This window comes from Leguminivora glycinivorella, chromosome 17 (assembly GCF_023078275.1).
Source record: "Leguminivora glycinivorella isolate SPB_JAAS2020 chromosome 17, LegGlyc_1.1, whole genome shotgun sequence".
Taxonomy (NCBI): domain Eukaryota; kingdom Metazoa; phylum Arthropoda; class Insecta; order Lepidoptera; family Tortricidae; genus Leguminivora; species Leguminivora glycinivorella.
The window spans coordinates 18,760,996-18,766,995 of record NC_062987.1 but is presented as its reverse complement, the minus strand read 5'-3'; positions in this window follow the sequence as shown (position 1 = coordinate 18,766,995).

Genomic DNA, 6,000 nt, shown 5'->3' with positions numbered 1-6,000 from the left:
TTCATCCGTTCGGGAGCTACGATGCCACACACAGACAGACAGACAAAAATAAATAAAAATAAGAGAATTTTTTTTTTCTCAAAATTAAAAAAAATATATTTCATAAATTTTTGCTGCACCATAAAACAAACAATAATTTATTTGCAAAAAAGGGTATGGTTTACAGATCTTAAAGAAGTAATCAGTCGTTGGGTTTACCTTTTTTAGCCGTGTACAAACAGCATGCAAATGTGTGAAGGTGTCTTAAAATAGTAATTACAATTACAAATTACATAAAAACTATATTATATGGGAAATAGTAACACAATAGGAAAAATATGGGACATTTTTACCTGTTAGGATTGTAAAAGTTAGTGGTTCTGAGTAGAAATAACGTAAAATGTTTATAAACATCACAGAAAAACACGGTGTATCCAATCAATCATACAATCACGCCTGTATCCCATAAAGGGGTAGGCAGAACACATGAAACTACTACAGCTTCAGTGCCACTCTTGGCAAATAAGGGGTTGAAAGAAAACGAAACTGTGACATTGCAGTGACAGGTTGCCAGCCTCTCGCCTACGCCACAATTTAACCCATATCCCATAGTCGCCTTCTACGACACCCACATGAATTGCTATCTCAAATGGTACAAATTAATTTGCGGTGAACTGCTAAAGAATCAATTTCCTCCGCACATAACTTTATATTCTCTTAAAACAGGGAAACTGATAATCTCAGTGCATCTCTGTCTACACAATCAGTGCGAGCGAGATGCAAGATCTGATGAGCTTTTAATTTCCAATCCAACCATATTTAAAGATTGCCTTCATCGACCGTTTTTACCCTTCCTTTAGTATCAAACGAATTTAGACTTTGTATTTAATATATAAAGTTTGTTCTTAAATACGAAAGTATCAGAAGGCGGTCGGGATTTCATTGTTTGAGAATTAGCTGTCATATATCATGTAGTTACAATACATTTTGACTCGACTTTCTATAGAAATAGAGACGAAACTGGATTGTGTTCGTCAAATGCGTGACGCAGTCGCCATCTCATAATTGTGTAAACGGGCAAAGTGCACATAAAGATCGGAACACGCCTCTATCAAGGATGATTTATATTCAATTTATACTAAGAATCGTACCTCAATTTTTTTGCGCCACCTATTAAATACTATCATAACTACACTGATGATGCATACAATTTTTTTTTTAAATGTGTCATCAAATTAAAATAAAGAAATACGTAATTTGTTCTTATAAAAAATAAAAACACTCAAAAATATTTGGGGAAAATATTATTTTGGCTACTTCCAGGCTACGAAACAGCGCCATCTAGTTTTAAGCCTAAAAGGCCCATACATTTCAGGGGACACTTTTTTGTATGGGTATTGTCAGTCCCGTATGAAATCGTCGTTGCCTCTATTAACAAAGTGTAGCGATATTTCTGAGCAATTTCTCCGTTTACATTATAAGACTTCGATGAGTGGTAAGTACAGATTAGCGTCGTTTGAAGAAAATTGGATTGTCTTAATGGATTTACTTTTACATACATACATACAATCACGCCTGTTTCCCAGAGGGGTAGGCAGAGCTCACGGATTTCCATTTACTACGATCCTGACAAACCACTTTCGCTTCACACACTTTCATAACGTTTCTCATACACGCTCGTCGGTTTCGAGTACTTCTGACCTGGCCTTTTTGCAATATTTCCCCGATTTGATCAAGAAAAGTTCGCCTAGGTCTTCCACTACCAACTGACCCTTTCACTCCTTTTTCATATACTTTCTTCGTTAATACTTTTACATTCCTTTTAATTCTGCTTAACGCTCGTACTATTTATTTATTTATTTAAACTTTATTGCACAAAAGACAAACTTAATGTACAAAAGGCGACCCGGTGAAGATTAGCTATTGGTTTCTTTAGTTATTCCTATTATGGATGAAATCATTTTTTTCAGAATTTCATCAGAATTTCATAGAAAATATTTTAATTTGTATTTTAAGTAGTCACACTACTATCATAAGAGTTTTGAATAATTCACGGTTATTTTCATTAGACTTATATTGACCGGGATATAGACCGTGATTACCTTTTTGATTTTTGTCGAGCTCCCGATATTTCGACGCAGTTGCATGCATCATGATCACGGAAAAACTGACGAAGGCGGGTGGATGTTAAAGTTGTATAGACAGCGCGCGATCTACCCTCCTTCGCGCGCGTCGGCTGCGTTCACTTTCAGACCACTCACTCACTCCTTTGATCACTTTCAAAGGTAATCACGGTCTATATCCCGGTCAATATAACACTACTATCATACTTCATAAACATGAAATAAATGTCATATACAAGGAAAAAGTGACCAAGGCCTCCAAGTATCCCGAGCTGGAATCGAACCAACGTACCTAAGGTACAGCGGGGCAAATCTCAACTGGGGGGCAAATCTAACTGGTCCATTTTTTCCATGTTTTACAATGTTTGCATTATTAAATAGAGTGTCCACCGGTTATACATGGTAGGCGTGTTCAGTGGATACATGTAGAACTCAACATCATAGTGTAATAATGGAAGAAATGGATTAGTTACAATTGCCCCCCAGTCGAGATTTGCCCCGCTGTACTCCGTTTCGTTCCCTCGTTCGTTCCTTCGTGTTTTCTATCATCACCGAATTTGTATTGTATTAAAAAAAATATATTTATTTGGTAACAATACCTATACAATATTTACATAATTGGGCTAGTATCTCTTTTTTTAACCCCTGTTTGACGTCTCTGTCTGTGTGTATGTCTGTCTGTCTGTCTGTTTGTCTGTCTGTCTGTGTGTGTGTCTGTCTGTGGCATCGTAGCTCACGAACGGATGAACCGATTTTGATTTAGTTTTTTTGTCTGAAAGCTGAGTTAGTCGGGAGTGTTCTTAGCCATGTTTCATGAAAATCGGTCCACTAGGTCGCGGTCGGGGGTTTTTTCAAAATTTTAATTTTTAAGTATTTGAAATACTTGTATTAAGAGTATACCGATCTTCCACTATTGGTAAGTACTACAGTTTATAATTGTTTACAAAGTAATTAACAGTTTTTAATTAACTAAACTTACAATTATACATTACAAGTAAATTATACATACATACATACAATCACGCCTGTATCCCATAAAGGGGTAGGCAGAACACATGAAACTACTAAAGCTTCAGTGCCACTCTTGGCAAATAAGGGGTTGAAAGAAAACGAAACTGTGACATTGCAGTGACAGGTTGCCAGCCTCTCGCCTACGCCACAATTTAACCTATATCCCATAGTCGCCTTCTACGACACCCACGGGAAGAAAGGGGGTGGTGAAATTCTTAACCCGTCACCACACAGGTAAATTATAATTATACTTTTTATTTAAAAATCATGCTACCATAACTACATAAACGCAAGTCTGTATTCCTAAAAGGGCAAAAAAATTATCTTTCAATACTTTGCAGTTAAGGCACTGTATGAATGAAATAGTAATATTTTTTACAGTTGCGCAAAAAATAAAATTTTGCATTTTTTTTAAATTTCATAGTATGTTTGAGAAAAAAAAGTGAAAACGGAAAAAAAAACTCCGACATAGTGAACCAATTGAAAAAAAAAAAAAACCCCGACACGGTAGTCATAACATGTAAACATGGCTAAGAAAACTCGAATAATTCAGCTTTCAAACAAAAGATACTAAATCTAAATCGGTTCATCCTTACGGGAGCTACGATGCCACAGACAGACACACATACAGACAGACAGACACGTTTTTGCGTCTGGGGTTAAAAATGGTATGAGCCAAGTTTCGTACCCGTGACCTCCGGAAAGCCACTACCGCTAAGCCATCAGCCCCAAATTCCTCGAATTGTATTAATTGTATGTCTGATAATCCTGCGCAATGCAGGGCAGGATAACGTCGCACCGATTTTGTACAGTTGCAAAAATATTGGCATGAGCCAAGCTTCGAACCCGTGACCTCCCGCTACCGCTAAGCCACCAGCCCCAAATTTCCCGAACTGTATTAATTGTATGTCTGATAATCCTGCGCAATGCAGGATTAGTGATGTGCAAGTTGCGGAAACTTTCCAAAAAAATCTTTAATTTCTTGAAAAATTCACGAAACTTTCACGAAAAATAAAGGGAATTTAAATTTATGAAATGGAAAGTTTCCATCCATACAATTGTCCATAAAAAGTATGGCAAGTTTCCGAAGTTTTCCTGTGTGAAAATTTCAGAATTTTGGAAACTTTCCGTCGGCACATCAGTATGCAGGATAACGTCGCACCGATTTTGTACAGTTTCAGAAAAAATGGTATAGCCAAGCTTCGAACCCGTGACCTCCCGCTACCGCTAAGCCACCAGCCCCAAATCCCTCGAACTGTATTAATTGTATGTATGATATAGTCTTTCTCAATGCAGGAAACGTCGCACCGATTTTGTACAGTTGCAAAAATATTGGCATGAGCCAAGCTTCGAACCCGTGACCTCCCGCTACCGCTAAGCCTCCAGCCCCAAATTCCCCGAACTTTATTGTATGTATGATAAGTCTTACGCAATGCAGGATGAAGTCGCACCGATTTTGTACAGTTTCAGAAAAAATGGTACCTATAGCCAAGCGGGTGTGTAATGATTGGTATAACTTTTTTTGGTATAGTAACATTTGATATAACAACATTTGGTATATATTTAGAGGGTATAATCACTCATTTGACATAATTAACATTTGGTATAACCACAAAATATCTACTTTTATTTTGTATAATCATTATTTCGTATAACACTTATTTATAATAATCTTGGTATGGTATAACTATCTACTGATATACGACTAGTATAATATAACTAGCAAACAGTATAAAACATTTCATGAATTAATTTTATTCTTTTTTGAAGGGATCACAGTTCTAACCTAACCTAACCTACTTTTCTGATAGCAGTACATTTGTTTAAGGGTCACAGTTCTAACCTAACCTAACCTGTTTGTCTGGTAGCAGCGCGTTGTGTGTAAGGGTCACAATTCTAACCTAATCTACTTTTCTGGTAAATGATGGATCTAATTTCTATAAATTAGATCCATCATTTACACTATTACATTATTTGCACTATTGCAATTCTAACTGTGCTTTAGAAAGAATTTGTGTTATACAATTTATTTATTATCGGAAATAAGCATTATATTCAAAGTATGTTATAATAAATGTTATTCGAAAAAATGATCATTATATTAAATAACAATTATACAATTTGTCAGTATATTATTTGTTGTTATATGATTCAATAATTATATCAAATGATCGTTATAACGACTAAAAATATATCAAAAAAAGTTATACCGATCGATACGCACCCTAGCCAAGCTTCGAACCCGTGACCTCCCACTACCGCTAAGCCACCAGCCCCAAATTCCTCGAACTGTATTAATTGTAAGTATGACAGTTCTACGCAATGCAGGATGACGTCGTACCGCGATCGGTACGGGCCTGGCGTTTCATTCATGCCCCGCCACGGTTTACAATCGGATCGCTAGGCGAGAGCGAGATAGCGTGACTGTGTGAGAGAGAGGGCTTGCGCCGGCATTCAGGGGGTGGTATTGGCGAAAGCGTCAAGAGATGGCGCCACCTCCGAGTTAGAGCGCGCTAAAGATGTGTTCGAAAATTGTATTTTATGATGCTAAATCCTTGGATTTAAGATAAAGGCTCTTTCAGTGATTTTTCTATGGAAATATCCCTTTTATTTTTGTTTTGTGACTGTTTTATCCTGATTTTTTTCTGCATCAGGAAAACATTTCTTATTGAACCTAAGACAAATCATGCAACTTTATAACAAGAATACTGAACATTAGTACAGTATTCTTGCTATACAGTTGCATACAATACAAAATATTAGAAAGTCTTAAAAAATTGCATCTGTAAAAAGTTCTGTACCACTTTATATTTATTTAAATTATTATTTTTTAAGCCTCATCCGCCACTTCACTAATCTAGGTCGCATATCCCCGCTCGCCCATTCA